Source organism: Polypterus senegalus, chromosome 2, assembly GCF_016835505.1.
Source record: "Polypterus senegalus isolate Bchr_013 chromosome 2, ASM1683550v1, whole genome shotgun sequence".
Taxonomy (NCBI): Eukaryota; Metazoa; Chordata; class Cladistia; order Polypteriformes; family Polypteridae; genus Polypterus; species Polypterus senegalus.
This window is the reverse complement of record NC_053155.1, coordinates 243,313,352-243,338,670: the sequence shown is the minus strand read 5'-3', so window position 1 is coordinate 243,338,670 and position 25,319 is coordinate 243,313,352. Positions and strand designations below refer to the sequence as shown.

Below are 25,319 nucleotides of genomic sequence, written 5' to 3'. Positions count from 1 at the left end.
TTAAGCAATATTAATTAACGTAGAATAAAAGTAAGGTCTGGTGGCCAGGAAGGACAGAAAAAACAAACAAAAAAAAACTCTAGACAGCTGGAAAAAAAACAAAATCAGCAGGGGTTCCAAGGCCACAAGACCACTCAGCCCCCTCAAGGCATTCTACCTAACATATATGATCTCAATCAGTCCTCATAGTTTTCAGGCTTCACATGGAAGAATTAGATGATGACGGTCATGTGGACCGCAGGTCTTCAATCAATCAATGTAGGGACATCATGGTGCTTTGATTGGGTGGTGATGGTGCTGATCGCCACCACAGAAAACCAGAAGAAGAACAGCAGAGAAAGTAGGGGTTAGCACAGATTTCAGAGAAACCTAGAATGATATTGATAATTAAATGCATATACAGAATATCAGGGTTACACTAAAATGAAGCTATGAGAAAGCCATATTAAAATAATGGGTTTTTAGACATTTTTTTAAGTGCTCCACTGTATTAGCCTAGTGAATTTCGATTGGTAAGCTATTCCAGATTTTAGGAGTGTAACTGCAGAAGGCTGCGTCACCACTTCTTTTAAGTTTAGCTCTTGGAATTATAAGCAGACACACATTTGAAGATCTAAGGTTATGATTTGGAGTATAAGGTGAAAGACATTCTGAAATATAGGATGGAGCGAGATTATTTAAGGCTTTGTAAAATATAAGCAGTATTGTAAAGTCAATTCTAAATGACACAGGTAACCAATGTAGTGACATCAAAACTGGAGGGATGTGCTCAGATTTTCCTTTCCTAGTTAAGATTCTAGCAACTGCATTCTGCACTAGTTGCAATCAATTGATATCTTTTTTGGGTAGTCCAACTGAAAACAAAAGCGTGAACTAATTTTTCAGCATCTTGAAAAGTTATACCCCGAAGGCCTTCTTAAGAGGACAGATTATCTCATATCTTTCCCACAGAAGTACAGTAAATTGGAAACCAAGCAGGTATCAAAGCTAACAAACGAAATTACTAGAATAGAAGAAGAACATGCCAGGTGTCCAAGTGAGGCTCTTCATAGGAAAAGGTAGGCTCTGCATTCACAGCTCAACCTCTTGACAACTAAAGAAACTGAACAACTCATTTTTAAATCAAGATATCATTACTATGAACATGGAGAGAAAGCTAATAGCTTTTAGCTCAACAAATCCACAAGCAAGATGTTTGCAATGCAATCCCAGCAATTACCAACTGTGACATATAGGGGGCGCTATCAGACCCTCAAACAATACATCAGATACCAGGTAAAAGTCAAATAGTTGGCTTTATTATAATTATTCAGTGCACAAAGCACCCTCCTCTCCACAATACTCGTATGATAAATCACAATTCTCAATAATAAACAATCCTCCACTCCCAGGCGCGTTGCCACCCTTCCACCCAGCTCAGCTCATCGTCTGGTATCTTTCCCAGTCTTTTATAGTCCATGACACGGAAGTGTTTCTGAACCCCGGTCCATGTGACTTCCTAGCACTTCCGGGTCTGATAAAAACTCTTCTTTTAATCCCAGTAGTATGTCATTCCTCCTGTTGCTGTGACTAAGACATACTTCCATGTTATAGGGCACGTAAGAGTCTCTGGGCCTCCCTGCAGCATCCTCTGTTGGCCCCTGTAGTATCCAAAAGGGCTGTGGATGAAGATTCCATTGTCCATAATTCCCTGTTGGCATTCGGGGCACCTCTAAACTGCAGGGAGGGCTCCACCTGGCAGCCTGGGGGTATTGGCCGGGATGACTGGCCGGCCATAGTCCACACAACACAAACGGAGACATAAACATTGACCATAAAAATATAATGCACACATTTAGAGACTACTATAAATCCTTATATTCTACTGAGTTTAAAGAAGACAAGACACAATCTAATGCATTTCTAGATGCATTAGAGATACCACAAATATATACTCTTAGTTGACACTATCAGAATTATTAGATGCTATAAAGTTACTTCAGAGTGGGAAAGCAGCAGGCCCCAATGGCTACCCTGACGAATTTTATAAGTTCTCCACTCGGTTAGCTCCCCTCGTGTTAGCAACATTCACAGAAGCTAGAGACAATAAAATTCTACCTCAAACTTTTCATCAAGCATTAATCACCGTCTTTCCTAAACAAAATAAGGATGTATTACAATGTGCATCATACAGACCAATTTCACTTCTGAATAATGATGTTAAGATAACATCACAAGATCAAACTGGATTTATTAAAGGCCGACGTTTAGCGTCCAATCTTCGACGCCTGTTTAATGTAAAATACTCACCCGCAAAGTCAAACATCCCAGAGATTTTATTACCCTTGGATGTTGAAAAAGCGTTTAATATGATTGAATGGAACTACCTTTTCACCACATTGGAGAAATTTGGGTTTGGCCCGAACATTTGTGCATGGATCAAACTACTGTATACCAATCCAGAAGCTTCAGTTTGTATTAACAACATTAATTCAGACTATAAACTAGAACGTGGTATCAGACAAGGGTGCCCCTTGTCACCAATACTTTTTGCAATCGCCATTGAGCCACTGGCAGTTCACTGCTTATGAGATAAAGGGGATTATCAGAGAACAACTAGAACAGAAAATTTCTCTATATGCAGATGATATGGTATTATATATATCAGACCCACAAAATACTGTGCGTGCTGTCCTGTCCTAACAGCACTAACAGAATTTCAAAAGATTTCTGGTCTCAGAATAAATTTGACTAAAAGTGTGCTCTTTCCAGTGAATTCTCAAGCACACAATATTAGATTGGATACCTTCCCTTTTATCATCGCAGATCAGTTTAAATATCTAGGGAATAAACATCACAAGTAAACATAAAGCTTTTTATCAACAAAATTTCTCTGTCTGTATGGAAAAAATCAAGCAAGACTTGCATAGCTTCTCTTTTTATTTCAAAATATTCCAATATACATCAATAAATCATTCTTTAAGAAATTAGATTCAACCATAACCACATTTATTTGGAATTCAAAACATCCAGGTATTCAAAGAGTGACCCTACAAAGGCCAAAGGCAGAAGGTGTCATGGCCCTACCTAACTTTCAGTTTTACTACTGGGCAACAAACATACAACATATAAAAACCTGGATATTGACACAAATAGATGAACATATACAGGCTTGGTCTGCAATAGAAATAAAATCCTGCAGTTCCTCTTTATATTCCTTGCTTTGTGCCCCAATAAATGCAAATTATCGCCAATATACTAATAACCCAATAGTGCTTCACTCACTCAGAATATGGAACCAGTGTAGGAAGCATTTTAAGTTAGAGAACCTTTTATTGGTGGCACCTCTGCATGAGAACCACCTTTTTCAACCCTCGCAAACATATGCAGTTTTTAATGTCTGGAAAACATTTGGGATTAAATCACTTAGAGATCTGTACATAGACAATGTCTCTGCATCCTACGAACAATAACATTCTAAATTTAACTTTCCAGCAACACATTTCTTTCACTATCTTAAAATTAGAAACTTTGTTAAACAGAACCTGCCCAATTTTCCTCACCTCCCACCTCCCTCTATGCTGGAAAAAATATTGATCAGTTTCTAGGACTTATACAACATCTCTACAATATTTAAAACCATTTTACAGTCCCTTCCTTTCAAAGATCCAAGAGGACAATGGGAAAAGGATCTCTCCCTCAACATATCAGAAAAGGAGTGGAAGGTAGCAATGCAGAGAATTCATTCGAGCCCCATAAGCGCAAAGCATACAATTATTCAACTCAACATTATCTGTCTCACTTAAAATTGTCCAAAATGTTTCCAGGACAAGATCCAACCTGCGAACGCTGCAATCAAGTTCCAGCTTCACTGGGTCACATGTTTTGGGCCTGCACCAAATTAACATCATTCTGGACCAAAATATTTTAAATGCCTTTCAGACAGCCTTGGTATCACAATCCCTCCTAATCCATTAACAGATGTGTTTGGTGTACTTCCAGATGGCCTTAAAGTGGAGAAGGACAAACAAACTGTAATAGCCTTTACTACACTACTGGCACGCAGACTTACTGTATCTTGCTCAACTGGAAGAATCTCCCCTTTTAATTCAGTTGGTAACTGATGTTACATACTGTTTGAAATTGGAAAAAATAAAATTCTCACTTGGAGGATCTGTGCCGAAATTTTTCAAAACCTGGCAGGATCAAATCAATAATATTTTAGAATAAGCTTTTAAAGCACTGAGGAAGCAGATTCTCTCCCTATTCCTTTTTTCTTTTTCTTCTCCATTCATCTATATTCACTTATTAATTTATATATTTACTTATTTTTACTAGGTTTTAGTTTTATTCTGCAACCCATACTCTCTTTCTCAGGGGTGGGGGTTGATTTGTTTTCAATCCTATTCTTATAAAATTGATCAATTTGTATGGAATGCTGTATGATTTCAATAAAATCAATAAAATTAAAAAAAAAAAAACTTTATAAGAGATCTCATTTTTGCTATATTGTCTTAAGTGAAAAAATGCTGTCCTAGTAATCTGATTAATATGTGATTTAAAATTTAGGTCAGAGTCAATAATTACCCCTAAATTATTTACCTCTGTCTTAACTTTTAATCCTAAAGGATCAAGCTTATTTCTAATAACCTCATTATATCAATTTTTGCCAATCACTAAAATTTCTGTTTTCTCCTTATTTAGTTTGACATGTACATTCTGATTTTTACTTTACTACAACTGGAGACTTTTCTCAGTGAGCCAGAAATGGAGAAAGAACCACATTAACCCATGTTGGCTGCCCTAATTTAAAAGAAAAGTTCACCATCTAAATTCTACCAACAACGAAGACATAGCTGGCACATTATATTCAGATAGGGTAAGTAGATCTGTTTTTGAAACTAGAAAAATAATTTACTATTACTTATGCAAAATCCTTTTAATAACTAAAATAAAAAACAACAACAACAACAAAACAAGGTTGAAGCATTGAAGCCAGTCTGCTTTAGAAATATTATCTGACTCAAGGCCAGTGACTCAGAGCTGGAATTCATTATGGCAGCAACACTAAAGCTTGTTCTCAGCATGACTAAGTGTGTGGCAATGGATACATTTTATGCTTTTTCTTTTTTGTTTTGTGGACATTTATTACTGAAAGTCTTGTTGTATTATTCTCTTAAAAATATTCTTTCATCTGTAAATGATTGTCCAAACCTGCCAATTGTTACCTGCACCTTATTGCAAAAGGCAAAATTAAGGTTATACTACAAGTATTGTGATTTATACAAATTATCTGATAAATTGTGGGGTATTATAAGTAGACTATAAATAAATAGTTAAGACAATGATAACATGCATCCTTCTAAGGAGATAGTGATTAATGATGTTTGCCTGCTGCATCCAAAATCCCGCAATATTCCTTTAGGTGTCTCCTAAAGACAGTAACTCTAAATTGACACGTGAGCGAATGGGTGTGTGTGTGAGAGAACAGAATGGTTCTTCTATTGTTCTAAATACTGCTAAAGCAGACTTCTGGATCCCATAATGATCTAGGAGGTTTCAGAAGATGGATCAATGATTATATAGTCACAAATCTGGTAAATATCACTCAAGACTGTTCCACCAACATCAGGCATAAGTCTGGAACTAAACTTTAATGAGGCTTAAGTGTGTTGCAAGGCCCACAAATCCACACTCAGACTAGGCCTATTTAGAATCACCAAATAACCCAAAATGTTAATATGTGGGGTAAGTGGGAGGAAAATCAAAGTAACTAGGGGAAACAGATCAACATGATAACTGCTTCTTCTCTATAGTCTGCCTGTGCTGACAAGTGTAGATGTAAGGAACGGACCAACCATGGATGAAAGGCCAGTGTGTCACAGGCCACAGGAAATTCTACACACATATTTGCAGGCACAGAGAGGCAACTGGTTATATGTCAAAAGTTTGAATGGGACAACCCATGTGACCTTGGGGAGAGCATGCAAACTACTAATTGAAAGCTTCCCAATGAAGAACTGAACTGGGTCATTAGTGATAAGATGTAGCAACGTTATTTTGCTCGATAATTATATTATAATAATCTTTTGTCTCCTTCTCAAAACCACTTCATATACTTCAGGTTTACATCATGCTGGTGCCTATTCTGGCAAAACTAGAATCAACACTCTAAATAAGCCATGAATGGAATGCCAGTTCTTGAAAATGAATACTTAAAGTTTCACTGAACCAATTAACTTAATCTGAATCTAAAATTGGAGTACCAGGAGAAAACCCCAAACAGACATGAAGAGAATGTGCAGACATCAAATATGACAAGGTTACAGACTGAAAACTTGAGTGCTGGAGCTGTGAGGCAGCAGTTCTAACCACTGTGCCACAATGACAATGTATTTATTTACTTTGTAAATAATGATTTAGATGTTTGTTTATTCTAATCACATTGTGAACCTAATGTGCCTTATGTCTAATAATTTGCAGTTTAGGAAAAATATATAGCTAATGGTTTTGTTTTGGCCGAATCCTGTAATTTGAGAGATGTTGTGTAGGAGTAAGGATGAATTCTTTACCTCAGGTTTAGAATGTAGTCTTACCATTTTCTTTATAATTTTATTAACCTTTAGATTTTAATTCTAACAAAACCAGTTTTTTCAAATACATTTAACCACTAAATCAAAAACTGTAAAAGTAACACACATACCACATCCCGCACAGACACACACACACACACACACACATATACATATATATATATATATATATATATATATATATATATATATATATATATATATATATATATATATATATATATACTTGCTGCATGTGGTCTTCAGGAAAAATAACAACACAATGACTCCCTAGCAGTTTTACTATATTCGTGAACTTTGTCAACTAACTTTTAAGAATTACCCAGTGCAGAGGATGTCGACCCACTTTGTGCTTGCCACCCCACTGGCTTTCACAAGAAGACACAAAACCATATCTTAGCCGTATTGCTGGCAGAGAAAATACCTTCTTGAGAATATACCTCCAGATAGATAATGTTTTAGTGAAAACTTCAAGCCTTGCCCTTCGTTGCTGAGGTGATGCACTTGCCCATTGTTGAGCCATGACATTTGCTGCACATAGATCTTTCATAGTGAGGTGCGTACAAGCGCCATCTAGGGGCTGCCATTGAGCATAAGCAAAGCAGACTGCTCCATGCACACACACACACACGCACACACACTCACACAAACACACGGGTCTTTCTTTTATATATGTCTAATTCAAAAGACAAACAAAAATAATTACAAATTACCACGAATAATGAACTCTCTCTCACTCTGCCTATCTCTTTTACTCAGAAATTCCTCCTTTTAACAATGGTGAGCCTTTAGTCTTTTTGTTTACAAGTCTTTGTAGCGTGCGTCACTTAAGCTTTGACTTTCTTCCTTTACACAGAATGGTTAGCCATCGTCTAATAATGTTATATTCTGATGGACTTTTCTATCAAATTTAATAACAAAAAGTTATCCTAACATGACTCCAAAGTAATATTTATCATTATTTATCAGTAATCTACGGGCATTCCAAAGGCTGAATTTCATGTGAGCCTGTGTACTTTCCAAACTTAATTTGTCCATTTAATGTTGAACATACACATTGCAATTTTTAGAATTCGTGATGAAGTTACTATTCACAATGCATTATAAATTCTTGTCATATATGTGTTCAAACTGTATGAGCACTTTTGATCCGACTGACATGCCACAATGTGGGTGATCAGACTATACTGTCCATGTCCATGGCACCAACAGATAGTTTTACTCTCAGACATTTTGAAATAAAGCTTTACACGTTAAAAAAAAAAAAACAACATGGTCACAGGTTTCTCAAAATATCAGCAAAGTATAGTGCTGCGTTACTGGATTTTGCTGTACTGTGCTCTGAAACTACAAAGAAAAGAAAAAGAAGTGGACGATACAGTCTGTCGATTTTCAGAAAGGCAAGTAATCTGTGTATTTTACCATTGAGCATGTTTATTTTGGGTTTTCCAGCAAATATATATATATATTAAACATTTTATTGATTTTATTAAAATCGAGTAACATTCCATACAAGCAAGTTTGATAAAAATAGATTTGAAACTAATCAATTATTTTCTATGATGCCTTTGTCATTGACCATTTTGTCATATGTGTATTGATATGATAGCTTTTTAAAATCAGAATGGTGAAGAATATACTGCAGTTTATGCAGTCTAATTTCATAGCTACATCAGAAAAACTGCTCTTTGGACTGTGCATACAAATAGACTCTAGACTGAAATTTCTGACGTAATAGAAATTTTACCAATTGTACAACAGCCCAATTTTAGTTTTGAGGATATCATCTTGGACTGATACACAATGTTCTAACCAGAAAAAAAAATGTGAGAAGTATTCTGTACTTCATGAAGGATTTCATGACACATTATATTCCATACCTTCAAAATGTATTCTAATTAAGAGGGAATAATGGACAATGGAGTAAATGGTTAATTTATACTACTGTAGGCAAGAGGCAAATCTCAAAGCTTGTTTAATACTACACAACACATAACACGTTGCCTGATGTTCTATATCCTTTTGATGTATACTGCATTTTTTCTCCATCTCCAGATTGTATTCAATATTTATCTGTTCTGTTCATTTGTAGCCAACATAGCTTAAGCCTTGCTACAGTGACGTTATTCATCTGTATTTGTTAAGAACTGTAGAAAATGTCCTAGACAACAGAAAATAAACTTGCAGCTGGAATAAAGAGCATCTGAGGAGGAGAATACATAAGAAGACCATCTGTCTTATGTTAATGGTAAAGATCCTGTCTCCCTTTAGTCATTTTTTTTGTGGATTTCAGCTATGGCCCAAGGAATCTTTGTGAGATTACACCATCACGGCATCAGTACAGAGTCTGCCATTGAAATGTAGACCTCACAACATACTAGGAGTAATTCACAGGAGATTGTGGCAGAGTGAATCTTACCAATGCAAACACTGTGGTTTCCAGTAAAACCAGTAAAATCTTCAATTTCCATTTTGCATCTTGGACAATTACACTGACTCACTTTGGGTATGCCTTGTCAAAACTGCATAGTGTTACAATATTTGGAAATGTATTCATGTTTAATTAGTGTGTATTTTGGGGAAGAATGAATATTTTAGGGCGGCACTGTGGCGCAGTGGTAGCGCTGCTGCCTCGCAGTTAGGAGACCCGGGTTCGCTTCCCGGGTCCTCCCTGCGTGGAGTTTGCATGTTCTCCCCGTGTCTGCGTGGGTTTCCTCCGGGCGCTCCGGTTTCCTCCCACAATCCAAAGACATGCAGGTTAGGTGGATTGGCAATTCTAAATTGGCCCCAGTGTGTTTGTGTGTGTCCTGCGGTGGGTTGGCACCCTGCTCAGGATTGGTTCCTGCCTTGTGCCCTGTGTTGGCTGGGATTGGCTCCAGCAGACCCCCGTGACCCTGTATTCGGATTCAGCGGGTTAGAAAATGGATGGATGGATTAATATTTTACAATACAGTCACTTAGGTCATCATGTACTGCCTGTTTATGAGTGTGTTCTTTTCATTTAACATGATTTCAAGTGGGTGAGCAGCTTTTCATTTTTTTGGAGTGAACTGAAGTGGGCACAACACATTTTGTCGATTGAGAGGAATGCTCACCAACACCTCTTCTTCCTCAGACATCTGGGTAAAGCACAGCTTTCTTCATTTGTTCTCACTTAATTTCTACAAGGATACAGTAGAGTTCAACCTTGTCAACCTGTCTGCATCACATTCTGAAACAGCACTTGCTTGGCTCAAGAAGAATATTACCAGCTACATTCTTTTCAGGACATCCTGAACAATCCAACAGTATTATTATTCAAGACATCACTCATCCTGTACTCACACACACAAATATATATATATTGCATTTAATTGTATGTACTGTATGGACATGTTTGTATATAATATATTACATTTAACTGCATTTGTATATAATATCTTGAATTTAATTGTATATACTCTATGGACATGCATGTACTGTATGGACTTTCAATGGTTAGGTATGGTGTCAAGGAGAGGAATGCAGAAGGTGAGATGGTAGTGGATTTTGCGGAAAGGATGGGCATGGCTGTGGTGAATACACATTTTAAGGAGAGGGAGGCACATAGGGTGATGTACAAGAGTGGAGGGTAATGCACACATGTAGATTATATTCTATGCAGATGACATACCTGTGGAAGCATAGATGTGTTTAGGAGAGATGGCAATGGAGCTTTTAGGCAGTTGTTTAATGCAATCTTGGAATGTGAAAGGATGCCTGAGGAGTGGAGAAGAAGTGTACTGGTACTGATTTTTAAGATACAGGGGATGTGCAGAGCTGTAGTAACTACAGGGGGGTAAAATTGATGAGCCACAGGATGAAGTTATGGGAAGAGTAGTGGAAAATAGATTAAGAAAGGAATAGTAGCAGTATGGTTTCATGCCAGGAAAGCGCACCACAGATGCAAGGTTTGCTGTGAGGGTGTTGATGGAAAAGTATAGAGAAGGCAAGAAGGAATTGCATTGCATCTTTGTAGACCAGGAAAAAACATGTGAGAGATTGCCTCAAGAGGAGTTGTGGTATTGTATGAGGAAGTCAGGAGTGGTTGAGAAGTTTTTAAGAGTGGTACAGGATATGTACAAGGGATGTGTGACAGTGGTGAGGTCTGTTGTAGGAGTGAAAGATATATTCAAGGTGGAGGTGGGATTCCATCAGGAATCTGCTTTAAGCACTTTCTTATTTGCAATGGTGATGGACAGGCTGATAGACAAAATTAGACAATAGTCCCCATGGACTATGTTTTCTGATGACATTGTGATTTGTAGCAAGAGTAGGGAGTAGGTTGAGGAGAACCTGGAGAGGAATTTAGGCCAGTAGGAACAACACAGAATACATGTGTGTGAATGACAGGGAGGTCAGTGGAATGGTGAGAATGCAGGGAGTAGAGCCGGTAAAGGGTAGGGACCTAAAATACTTGGGATCAACAGTACAGAGTAACAGGAATTGTGGAAGAGAGGTGAAGAAGAGAGTGCAGGCAGGGTGGAGCGGGTGGAGAAGAGTGTCAGGAGTAATTTGTGACAGACGGGTATCAGCAACAGTGAAAGGGAAGGACTACAGGACGGTTGTGAGACCAGCTATATTATATGGGTTAGAGATTGTGGCATTGACCAAAAAACTGGAGACAGAGCTGGAGGTGGTAGAGATAAAGATGTCAAGATTTGTATTGGGTGTGACAAGGATGGACAGGATTTGAAAAGAGTACATTAGAGAGTCAGCTCAGGTTGGATGGTTTGGAGACAAAGTAATAGAGGCGAGATTGCATTGGATTGGACATACAGAGAAGAGATGCTGGATATGCTGTATTGGTAAAAGGATGCTAAGGATGGAACTGCCAGGTAAGAGGAATAGAGGAAGGCCTAAGAGGGGGTTTATGGATGTGATGAGAGGAGACATGCAGGAGGGTGGGGGGTAACAGAGCAAGATGCAGAAGACAGGAAGATATAGAAAATGATGATCTGCTGTGGCAACCCCTAATGGGAGCAGAAAAAGAAGAATTGTACATACTGTATAAATATTGCATTCGATTATATGTGTTTCTTTTGTTGACATTATTACTGTTCTGAGGAAAGTATAAATTTGAATATACTATGTATATTATTTAGTATGTGGACATGACAATAAACTTGAAGTTTATCCTGTAGGGGCAGCAGCAACTGGAAGCCAGAAGTAGGGGTAAGTTATTGCTCTCAAGTAGTGTTTCCCTCAAATATAAATAATAATTCCTTAAATTATGGAAGAAATATGAATCCTTTCACTCTTTAAATATTTTACACATAAAGTAACCTGTGTTTTATTAAGCATGACATTTTTCAGAGCAACATTTTCTGTAAGAACCTGAATTAGAGTTCAAAAGAACCACAAAGACCCATAACTCTGTTCATCCTTTTTATAAATCCTGTTATGTTACTTTAGTGTTATAGGAAGCTTAAGGTGTCCTGCCTACACAAGACACCAGTGGGAGAGTATAAATATAGATGAAAAGAGTGAAAGTGGAACAACAAAAATAGGTGCTATATGTTATTCTGTGTCTGTAACTGTGAACATAGTGTTTTTTCCATCTACATTGAAGGTTCAGGTCATATTCTATACATAACCTTTTTTATTCCTAAAGCTATTTTTATTTTGCAATTGAAAATAAGCCATACAGCAAATCTTCACAAATAACATAAAATAAAATCACTATCATCAGCAGTGTAAATAGAGATAAACACATAGAAACACAGGATGAAGGCTGAAGAGTTCATGCAGTGTGTTCCTAAATTTCCTTTTATTTTTCACTGTGGAAAACACTTTTGTGGATTTGTTCCACTTGGATAAACTGTCTATCCTGTTTGTTAAGCTCATAGTCATTCAGTGGTGAAGTCTGAAAACACAGAAAGACAGTAACAAAACTACATTTTTCAAATGTACAAACTTAAATTTGTCAATACTATAATAATGGAAAGAGGAGGAGATTGTGATGTGCAGTACATTGGCTCAAAGTAGTGAGTCAAACATCCCATTATGCATTGAAAGGGTTTCCTCTAGCAAAAAAAAAAAAAAAACACAGCCTGGATGCATTAGTAGATTATGAGTAGTACAATTTAAAAAGTACATTTGAAGGTCTGGCTGTTTCAGCCTTTATTACAAAAAAAGTTATCTGTAAACATTACATAATTATCTCTGAAAGCAGCAGCCGCTATAGATTTTATTTCTCACATTAGAAATCAATGGCTTCTTCTTCTATTTCCACCTATCCAGTCATCCATCCTAGAGCTAGAGGCGTGAGCAACATTTAATGGGTTGCTGGTACATTGTATCACATGCTCTAACTCAAACATAAACACAAGCACACTTTCTCTGTCTGAAATATCAAGTCAGGTAGCGCAAAAACAATTTGCATGAGCTTTGTTTAGGACAAAGAAAATAAATGACACCAATTGTACTGAGCAGGAGGCTTGATTTTTATGTTCAAATAGCAGAAAAAGAGCTACAATGTCATTGTTATTCCCACATGAGGGAATTAAGCATTTTACATTCATTTAGCAGAGAGCAAGTCTGCTTTGCTTGGCTGAGCAGACACACATGCACACAAACAAAGAGGGTTATTTAGCATATTCAATCAACAGAATGCAATGTAATCAATAACATACAGTACATTTTAACTAAAGAAGAAAACTAGATTTCCTGAAGTGGTGGCTCTGAAATGGGACTCAAGAGCAGAGCTGTTCCTAGAATTTTGAGGGCCTTCGGCAGTTTAAGGACCCAACTGTGCACATCATTAATTTATTTTACTGAGATGTGATATATATATATATATATATATATATATATATATATATATATATATATATATATATATATATATATATATATATATATATATATATATATATATACTGTATGTTGCCAGCAATATGTGAAAATCAGTATAGGATGCTGTAATAAATATAAGTTTAATATGTCACTGTGCTCTGTACAAAAATATTTTATAAATCCACTTTTCTTTCTACTCACATGTACAGCTAACACAAGGCCAGATTAACACACATGAGTTCACCATATAAGAATTGCTAGGCAAGCATTAGAAGACAAGACAGGGACAAAACTGCGAAATGGGCATTTCTGTGTGTCAAAGTCAGCATGAAACTGTATCCTCTGTGCCTTGTTTGGGAATGGCATGATTCACCAAAGTGGGGGCCTGCACATGAAGGAAGAGTATAAAACCTTGGAACATTGCCAGGCACACCTTTGAAGCTGATGGATGGATGGGAGATAATGTCATCCGATCCAGAAAATCCTTCCAGACTCTACAGTGGTGTGAAAAACTATTTGCCCCCTTCCTGATTTCTTATTCTTTTGCATGTTTGTCACACAAAATGTTTCTGATCATCAAACACATTTAACCATTAGTCAAATATAACACAAGTAAACACAAAATGCAGTTTTTAAATGATGGTTTTTATTATTTAGGGAGAAAAAAAAATCCAAACCTACATGGCCCTGTGTGAAAAAGTAATTGCCCCCTGAACTTAATAACTGGTTGGGCCACCCTTAGCAGCAATAACTGCAATCAAGCGTTTGCGATAACTTGCAATGAGTCTTTTACAGCGCTCTGGAGGAATTTTGGCCCACTCATCTTTGCAGAATTTGTTGTAATTCAGCTTTATTTGAGGGTTTTCAAGCATGAACCGCTTTTTTAAGGTCATGCCATAGCATCTCAATTGGATTCAGGTCAGGACTTTGACTAGGCCACTCCAAAGTCTTCATTTTGTTTTTCTTCAGCCAATCAGAGGTGGATTTGCTGGTGTGTTTTGGGTCATTGTCCTGTTGCAGCACCCAAGATCACTTCAGCTTGAGTTGACGAACAGATGGCCGGACATTCTCCTTCAGGATTTTTTGTAGACAGTAGAATTCATGGTTCCATCTATCACAGCAAGCCTTCCAGGTCCTGAAGCAGCAAAACAACCCCAGACCATCACACTTTCACCACCATATTTTACTGTTGGTATGATGTTCTTTTTCTGAAATGCTGTGTTACTTTTACGCCAGATTTAACGGGACATTTGCCTTCCAAAAAGTTCAACTTTTGTCTCATCAGTCCACAAGGTATTTTCCCAAAAGTCTTGGCAATCATTGAGATGTTTCTTAGCAAAATTGAGACGAGCCCTAATGTTCTTTTGCTTAACAGTGGTTTGCGTCTTGGAAATCTGCCATGCAGGCCATTTTGCCCAGTCTCTTTCTTATGGTGGAGTCGTGAACACTGACCTTAATTGAGGCAAGTGAGGCCTGCAGTTCTTTAGACGTTGTCCTGGGGTCTTTGTGACCTCTCGGATGAGTCGTCTCTGCGCTCTTGGGGTAATTTAGGTCAGCCAGCCACTCCTGAGAAGGTTCACCACTGTTCCATGTTTTTGCCATTTGTGGATAATGGCTCTCACTGTGGTTCGCTGGAGTCCCAAAGCTTTAGAAATGGCTTTATAACCTTTACCAGACTGATAGATCTCAATTACTTTTGTTCTCATTTGTTCCTGAATTTCTTTGGATCTTGGCATGATGTCTAGCTTTTGAGGTGCTTTTGGTCTACTTCTCTGTGTCAGGCAGCTCCTATTTAAGTGATTTCTTGATTGAAACAGGTGTGGCAGTAATCAGGCCTGGGGGTGGCTACGGAAATTGAACTCAGGTGTGATACACCACAGTTAGGTTATTTTTAACAAGGGGGCAATTACTTTTTCACACAGGGCCAATGTAGGTTTGGATTTTTTTTCTCCCTAAATAATAAAAATCATCATTTAAAAACTGCATTTTGTGTTTACTTGTGTTATATTTGACTAATGGTTAAATGTGTTTGATGATCAGAAACATTTTGTGTGACAAACATGCAAAAGAATAAGAAATCAGGAAGGGGGCAAATAGTTTTTCACACCACTGTATACATAGGGCCAACACTCCCGAAGGTCTTGTCATGGCTTCCTTTGTCTTGTTATGCCACGAAAAAGTATCATTAAAGAAGGCTACGTTATTTCTTCTATGTGATTTCTTACCGCCGTATCACTAAGGGAGGGGTATCGCCTTTTTATATTATATCTATATAGTTTCAGGTTATGTAACATGCCACAATTACAAAAGAACTTATTCCAACAAGGAAGCTATCGCCCCCTGCTGGATACAGATACCTAGGCATTCTATAGAATGTGTGGCATTTTTAGGCAAAGCATGAAATGTCTGTGTTACTTATATACATTTCCTAGGGATTACATAGAATGACTTGCCGGTTTGCCTTTTGGCATTGCATAGAATGTCTAGGAAATATTTGATATTTTAATCATTTCATACTTTGACATCTCATTTTCAGCATTTTACAGATTTCCTAGGCATTCTATACAATGCCTAATTTCACACATTGACACTTAAAGTCATCTTATTTTTCCATTGCAATTATACATTTTTTTTTACTATTTTAAATAGATAAGTTAGTGATAATAAAGTATACTTAACATCATTGATTGAACAGTGTCACCCTGTGAACAGTCACAATTACTAAAAGTAATGTGTTATTTATTGTTCTGTGGGTTATTGATAAACCTAAATTGGTTACTACCCTATAAACACTTTATATGAAAGTCAAAGATTTAATTTCAGAGGTTAATATACAGCACATGAAATCAAGCAACTTAACAAACAACCAATCATAATAAACATTGTAACAGATACAGTACATATGGCAAATCTGTTGCCTAGGGTAAATATCACAGGTCAGAGTTTTCCATCCTTTCTTTTTACTTTCAGAGATTTATGTAACTCATTTTTTTGTTTAATTTATTAATCACTAGTAACTGTTATTTATCTAAATTCTATACACAAATAAAGGGTTGAAATCCCAAAATTGTGGTTTTGTAGCAGGAAAAACCACAGGTGTCTCCAGAGAGTCTGGCAGCTGAAAAATAACATGGGTTTGCAGAGACAGGAAAAAACATTCAGGTTCTTGCTGCACCCTTACTACAAGTTACAAGAGTAGGTGTCACAAGCTAGATGAGCCACACAAGACTGGATTTAAAGCCTCATGACCTGTTTGCTATTTCTTCATTTACCTGAGCAGGTGCTGGGCACAGATTGTTTTATGCCCCTCCAGTGACTGGAGGATGATGATATTATTACATACTACCACATACTACATACTATTACAAAGATATTTGATCAAAGTGAGAAAGTAACACTATATTTGGTTTTTGGAGTGAAGTAAATCACAGCTCATCTAATAAAAAAATAAAAAGTATAATATAAACATTTTCCATTGTTAAAACAAATCTACAGAAGTGAAAAGGAGAACATGACTTCAAAGTGTACTGTAATTAGTATATTGTTAAAAATGTTGTAATTAAGCAATTTAAAAGCCTGATGGAATGAAACCCATTCTTCAGTCAGGTTTTCTTCAGAAGGCATGATATTAGTATTTTAATATTTTCTGAAAAAAACAGCCGAGGGTATGACAATGTCCCAGCTCACCATTAAATGGAGTTTAACAAAAAACAGTTGGAGACAACAGGGTTTAATTTTGAAAATATAGTTCACATTCAGAAATATGTTTCTTCTTGTTTAATTTAAAAATGCAGTAAAATAATTTGGTTAATCAAAAACTCATGGAACAACATGTATATTTCTATTGAATTTTATTCAACAGACAATTGATATTCAGATCAATGTTGACAACATATATAATCTGTATTCCTTTGAAAAAGCCTTTGTAATTGCTTACATCATATAAAGTGTTAAACTACACAGACATGAATTAACTTAACACAGCGTGTTGTGGTGCTCACACATAAGCTGATAAGCCTCAGGAAAAGTTAATTACATGGAAATTCCCTATATAATTCGAGGTGATTTCAGCAGGAATACAGCACCTGAGAAAAGAGACTCCCTAAGGAATCAGTGTAGAGTACAGAGGCACAGCTAGCTCTGAAAGAAGATGCCAGCAATATCAACTTGTCTTAACTTAATCAGGTTTTGGATATTGGTTAATTAAAACCATAGAAAAAATCCACTTCCATTGAAAGGGATATCCTTATAGACGTACATAAAGGAAGTTCAGCGAAAGGAGACAAGAAGTAGTAATCTGTTCTATTTTTGTGTAGATATTCCCAAAAAAAAAATGGCTATGTAAGTGTCATAATATAAAATGACCTAATCATCAAACCCAACTAAAAGTATTAACTATCCAAATGAAGAACTAGACACTCAGAAGATTGTTTGTGGTTTATATCCTTTTAGCACTGACTTTTGTACATAAATTCTTAAGTGTTCCTGTAGTGTAAAGAAGAAATCATAAAACAGGAGTGACGGTGGGAAAGAGGTGCAAAATCTTGAAAAACAGTCAAAAACCAGTGCACTATTTCCTACAATTTACCTAATATGTGTGAATTTTAAAAATATCGATGAAAAATTCTTTATCTACTTACCACACCGGTGAATGTTGCTGTAAAATGTTGACTGCACACAAATGTGAAATTTTGTATTCTGTCAAATAGTTCTTACATGGAAGGGAAACCACTAGTTCTGGCATCCCCTATATTCCTCCTCTCCTCTGGTTTTAGTTTTCTTTTATCTGAATCAGAATCACATTTGTTGGAAAAGTTTATTTGCATTCAAGGAATTTGACTCCAGTTTTTGATGACTCTCCAAGTACAGTTACATGACATGATATACACACAATAAGCCCACACCTGAAATAAATACTGTACAAGACATGCAGCGTAAACATATGCATGCAAAGAGCAAGGCAACGCAGCAAATACTGAAATTTATACACATTCACTAAATGATAATAGGGAGGGGTGTGGAGGTGTCCATACTGAGCAAGGTCAGTGGAATTAACCATTTGTGAGATTGATGGCCTGCGGAAAGAAACTGTCCTCATATCATATATATTGCTTTGCGTAGTTTAGTCCATAACATCTGGCAGATGGGAGAACTTTATGAAGGTTATGGCCTGGATATGAGGGGTCTGTCCACATTATGACTCTGGAATAGTACAGGTCCAAGACTGGTGCCAATGATCTTTTCAGCAGAACTGAGTACTCATTTTAACCTGTTTTTGTCTAGTTTAGTTGCTGATCCAAACTACACTAAATCACACTGTGATGGTTGAGTTAAGAACAGAGTCACTGATTGCTGTGTAGAACCGAATCTGAAGCTCCTGCTGTGCTTCTTTTATTATGGAGTCTATGTTGGTCTTCCATGTCAAATACTGGCTGATTATAGAGCCCAGAGACATGTTTTCCACAAATGATACCTTGTTTTTAAGTATAGAGAGAGGAGCTAATATTGGTGGGGCTCCTGAAGTCCACTAAGAGTGTTCAGCTCCAGATTGTACTCATCATGCCAAAGGACCAGCTGCTCAACTATCCTTCTGTATGCAGATTTGTCAACATTTCTGATGAGTCCAATAATGGTTGTGTCATCCACATACTGTAGTTGAGGTATTTGACAGAGGGCTCCTAAGAGGTGCAGTCATTAGTGAAGAGGGAGAAGAGCAATGAGGAGAGCACCAGTGCTGATTATACAGGAACTAGAAGGTGAGCTTCCCCACCTTCATCTAACCAAGAATGCTTTCAATATACATTTCAGTAAGTGCACAACAGACAAGGCACAGCAAAAGCATTTGTCAACCTGTCTGACCTTCTCTATTATTTCATATTTTTCATAGTTATTGTTTAATAATCTTCAAACAAAAACCTAAGCTAAGATAAAATATATATGCTAATTGGTCAAATAACAAACATTTAAAAATGTATTTCTCTTATTTACCATATATACTCGCTTTTAAGTTCTCCTGCAGATAACTGTATGAAATGTATAATTTCCAGTATTTTATAATGCCGGCCGTATAAGTCGAATGCAGAAAACTCACACTATTGGTCCAAGAGGTTATGAAATGCTAATGCCCACCCACTGAGCACACTGCCTTTTTTTCTATTAATTGTGCCTACATCACCACTCGGTAATACTCAAACTATTCTGAAGAGACGTTTGCACTGTTTTGTGTTTTTTGTATTTCACACCCTCATACACGTTTATCATAAGAGCATTCCTTATCACGATAGAGTGTTAAATATATGTGAAAATATGAAGCTAGTTTTAAATTAAAAGCCGTTGAAGTGGCAAAAGAAATTGGTAACTGCGATGCTGCACCAAAATTCGATGTATCTGAGAAACTGGTTCGAGATTGGAGGAAGCAGGAAAATGTAAAAAAAAATATATATATATATATAAATTAAGTGTCATATTTTTGAAAGGACGTATAAGTCGGGGTCTGATTTTATGATCGATTTTTTGGGTTTCAAGACCTGACTTATTCGCGAGTAAATACAGTGTGTAATTATTGAGTATCCAATATTCATGGAAAAATAAATAATTATCATCTTGAACTCATAGCTTGTTACACCAGTTTAAGTGGTAGTAACTGCAAATAGACATTTCCTGTATATATTGATCATTTACTCATTGCATTAAAGAGGAACTTTGGTTCTGTCCTCTTTGTAATGGCTTACCTCTTCAAATCACCTTATTTCTGGATTGACACTAGGCCATTCCAAACCTTAGTCAGTTGAATTGCTTGATAGTCATAAGGTTCATTGTTTGCTCAGCACCAGCTCATTGATGGATTGCCTTACATTCAAATCTTATGACACTAAGCAGAGTTTGTGTTTTCCTAATGAAACAAACTATTCCCAAGCCATGATTATGTCTTTGCAAAGCTTGGGCATTGTTAAGTACATTTTGGTAAACTTGAGTAAAGAATATAAATATTGGTGTCTACCTTGCTGCTTTGGCATGAATCCCATTTTATCCTATTCTCTACTTAAGTAATAAACATCATTCAGAAACTTTTGTTATTATTAAAATGCTTATAGTAACCATCAACTTCTTCAACATGTTCCATTTTTCCATGATATTCTCAATGTATTTTCTTATGTATGTGAAACTGTCTTCCTGACTTGTTCTTCAAGCCTGTTTCCTACTAAAGAGGCTAGCTGTATTAGTTTATGCTTGTGTGCGTGTGTGTGTGTGTGTTCATGTGTGTGCACTAACTTAAACTTTCCTTTTTAGTGCTAGGGCCTGAAGGCTTTATTCTCAGCATTTGGATGAAGACTAGCTTTTTAACATTATTGTAAATTTGCACATTCAAAATTCACTTTAAGCTTTACCCATTCAAGGCTACGAAGAATGAACCAGTGAAAAAAAAAGTGCAGTAACATTTATTTCCTTGAAGGTAGCCACAGTAATTAAAAAAGAAATGAGATCAGTATCAGACATACATTTAGCACAAGTCATTACACTGCTCAGAATCGGGCTGAGTGGCTTCTTGATCTTCACACACTTCTATGGATGTCAACAAATTTGAAAAAGCCACCATGGAAGCCTTGTGTGTGATTCTTTTAATTCTTACTCTCCTGGGGCAGAAAGAACAGGTATATAGAAAATATATTTTTTAATTTGTTTGCCGGCCTCACACTGCCCAGCAAAAACTGGGCTGCACAGTGGTTAGGACTGCTTCTTGTGCTTCAGTCAGCCAGTGTATGTAGTCTGTGTTTTCTTTTTGTACTACTTTGGTTCGCCCTTTTTTATCCCAAAGTCATTCAATTGTAAACTTGAGGTGTTGCTGTTTCCAGAGGGGACTGGGCAGTCTCATGGTCTGGAATCCCTACAGAATTAATTTTTTTCTCCAGCCGTCTGGAGTTTTTTTTGTTTTTTCTGTCCACCCTGGCCATTGGACCTTACTCTTATTCTATGTTAATTAATGTTGCCTTATTTTATTTTCTTACGGTGTCTTTTATTTTTCTATTCTTCATTATGTAAATCACTTTGAGCTACTTTTTGTATGAAAATGTGCTATATAAATAAATGTTGTTGTTGTTGTTGTTTCATAACAGGCAGTTTATTGCCAATATATTTTCCAGTGGGTGGTTGTAACACCCTCGGTTTAATATTTGAATACATGTTCTATTACTGTAGTTTGTCAAATGACACCAACATCTGATGGCATCAAACTGATCTGATTCCAATCGACTAGGCATCAGAATCCCACTGTTTGATTTTGTTTGTGAAAGAAATGATGTGTGAACTTGCACTTCTTGTTAGACATTTGCATTAGCAAAATCATAATTTCTTTGAATTAATCTATTTTATAACATAACAGATATCTTTTTTTACTCTTACTATTTTTACTTATTATTAGTACCTATTAGATTAATGCCCTAGGGAGGATACTGAAATATGTTTAAGACTCACCATGAGTCAAATGTTAGCTGGGTCAGATTTTACAGTCTTATGACCTTGGATGACGAGAAATGGACATTGAAAATTAATTTTGCTGAAGGATGCTCAAATCAACATTATCTGACAAGGGAAAGTTGATGTAAGAAAAATTACTGACACATAACCATGATATCTAAATAATACGTTTTGTGCTATATTACGCTACATTTGATCTTTACCACTTAAATGTTGTAGCCTATTTTTGAACTTACTTTATATTAAATTTATGTAAAAAAGTGAAAAATATAAATTTAATAAAATTATTCCAGAGGATTATTGTTGTATTCTATTAAAATTAACAGCAAATTTATTCTAAAATTTAAAATAAGATATTCTGAACAGGTTTTACATTCAATTGCAAATTTTACTTAGGTTGTAATGATGAAGAATGGGAAAAATAAGTGATTTTATAAGGCTTCTTTCCCGAGGGTGTATCAAAAGTATGACAGGCAGATTTTCCATGATAATGTTGTTTTCACAGTGTGCTTCAATTTTTTATCAAATGTTTTTAACACTTTCTTTTTGAAGTTAATATTTTATATCGTAAATCATCAAGAACCAATTATTTTTTTAATTGCTATGCATACATTTCAAAAAATACATTATTGCAGTAATGTGACAAATACCTTTTTAATTAATTGTAAGAAAATATTTGAATGCTTAAACATACCCTTAATTTAGAGATGCATCTTTGGGAAAAGGATAAAAATGGCAAAGCCATAGAAGGTAGTTGGACAAATATCCTGGCTCCAAAACAAAGGACATATGGAACAACACAGCAACACTTTTGGTGTGCATCTTTCCTGCTAAACTTTTTCCATTACATTTCAAACCTGCTTATACTGTCCAGATTGCATGGAGCTGGTGCGTATAAATCTGTCTCTGTAAAACTGTTCAGTACTTGGAATTCTGGGCACTCTGACTGGTGAATAATGGGATCCATTAACCAATCACACTGCCAGAAGTAGTTTGCTGGAGTTGTAAATCTTAGTTTTTGACCCCCAGGCTTTGTTTCTGCTGTTCTTTTGTGCATGTATTTATTTTTTTTTTGTTATATGTTAATATATTTGGCATTATTTTTGTGAAGTCACTGCATTGCCTTTTTGCATTTTGTTTTGGATTTGTGGTCAATACCATTTTGAGTTTTGTTGCATTACTTTGGGTCTATTGATGTTGGAGAACAATGTCTGGTTGCTATTACATGTCCGCATAATGCTCTCAGTGTCACATCAGCCCAGCTCCCCCTTTTAAGATAGCAATGCAGTAGCCATCATGTCCAAGCTTCTGTTTAATTTCTAAAAGGGACTCATGTGTGATTTGTTTTTCTTTTGATTAATGTTTTTTAAATTATTGCACATTTACTTTGACATTGAATTTTGGTAGGCGGCACAGTGGTGCAGTGGTAGCACTGCTGCCTCGCAGTAAGTAGACCTGGGTTCGTTTCCCGAGTCCTCCCTGCATGGAGTTTACATGTTCTCCCCAAGTCTAAATGGGTTTCCTCCGGGTACTCCGGTTTCCTCCCACAGTCCAAAGACATGCAGGTTAGGTGTATTGGCAATTCTAAATTGTCCCAAGTGTGTGCTTGGTGTGTGTGTGTCCTGTGGTGGGCTGGCACACTGCCCGGGATTTGTTCCTGCCTTGAGCCCTGTGTTGGCTGGGATTGGCTCTGGCAGACCCCCATGACCCTGCGTTAGGATATAGTGGGTTGGATAATGGATGGATTGAATTTTGGTTCTGTTCGGGGTTTTTATATTTTTTTATGATCTGACTTTTGATTTTGGTCGCTTATATTTTCTGTCATCTCACAGATCTACAGTATGCTTGTAGTTCAGGCAGAACACTGAGGAGCTGCAAGTGCTGAAGGACTGTGGTAAGCAACAGTCGCCACATGGTCTACTTTGCAGTCATTTGTTTTGGCCATTTATATAAGACAAACATCAAACCTTATGAGCGGAAATGGTGAAATTTGACATTGGATGCTCTCATTATATTTTGTTTATTCTCTACATGTGTACACATTGCCATGTTTGTCTTTTCAGTTCTGGAGAAATGTTTTTGTATAGTTGCACATTGGTGGTTACTTTTGTTTTGTTATATTCTGAGTTAATTAGTAAAAGTATTTATTTATCATTTATTTTAGTTGTAATAGATTACATGCATGATGTAATAACCTGCTACTTAATTTATTTTTTTACAAAGAAAACAACCATAAATTTGGATTTCATGATGTTTGCTGTGTGTGGAAGTACTGTATATTTGATAAAAATAATGATCCCTTAAAATTTCATGTCTTCATTTGGAGGGGCTGGATTGGTTGATCTCTGTTTGAAGGCCAGTAAACACATCTACATAGGTTTGAGTTTCATAATCATAATGCATCTATTTAGTCATATTTTACACATTTTAAGTAGAAATGCAACCCCAAATTGCTCTTTCTATGATTCTCTGTCTGAAGAATAACTTACTTAGAGAAAGAGGTAACCAAATTATTCAAACAAAATTATGATTATATAGAGTGTACATTAAATAATTAACTTTTAAAATTGTAAGGAAAACAAAATAAATCCAAGGGAGGAGTAATCCAATGGAAATAAAATGCTGCACTGGGCCCCACTGCTCATTTTCTAAATACCTGGCTATTCACCAAAGTGGCTAACTCAAGTATCCACTATTTAAATACTGCACTATAACTACTAAACAAATCATGAGAAAAAAACTTTTATTTCCTTCCTCTAACTACACAAACTTTCTGACAGTCTACACCAGGGGTGGCCATCTCCGATCCTGGAGACCCACAGTAGCTGCAGGTTTTTCTCCCAACCAGTTGCTTAATTATTAGCCAAATGTCACCAATAACAGATCTTATTTAATTCCATGGCTTGTTAGTGTTTTAACTCTACCATGTAAGGTCATTCTTATGTCATAGATTTTTTTCCTTTCTAATGATACTGGTATCATCCAAGTAATTTGATGCCTAAAACGGATGAGTAATTTTCAGTTCCTCACTTTCTCTTCAGTTTCCTTCTGAGTACTTAATTAAACCAAATAGTGACTGATGAATACTCAAATAGAGACAAGCTAGATGTAGAAGTGTTGGTTCCATTGTCAATTGCATTTTATTGTTAATAAGGAACAGTTAAAACAATGAGTATAGCTCTTTAAGATTAAAATTAGCAATTAAGGGATTAAAATCTTAACAAGCAAGACACCTAAAATTAACCAGAAAAATGTCACTTGAGCAATAAGTGCTCCATCAGTAATGAATAATTTCTTATGAAGCAATTGGGTTGGAACAAAAACCTGAAGCCACTGTGCCCCTCCAGGACCAACGTTGCTCATCCTTGATTTAAAGTTCAGAGTCTTACATAGCAAATAAATTAAATGAAGTTATTTAGTAGCAAAAATGAGAAACTAATGAAGTAAACCTGTAGC

At 36.4% G+C, this 25,319-nt stretch overlaps 1 long non-coding RNA gene across 1 annotated transcript in view; it reads left to right on the top strand.

Annotated features, from left to right (window-relative positions):
- LOC120523781 overlaps positions 1 to 25,319 on the top strand; it is a 381,746-nt gene that overhangs the window by 38,751 nt on the left and 317,676 nt on the right. The window contains exon 2 of the long non-coding RNA XR_005632699.1: positions 4,684 to 4,858. This is a non-coding gene — a long non-coding RNA (uncharacterized LOC120523781). The remainder of the gene's footprint in view (positions 1 to 4,683; positions 4,859 to 25,319) is intronic.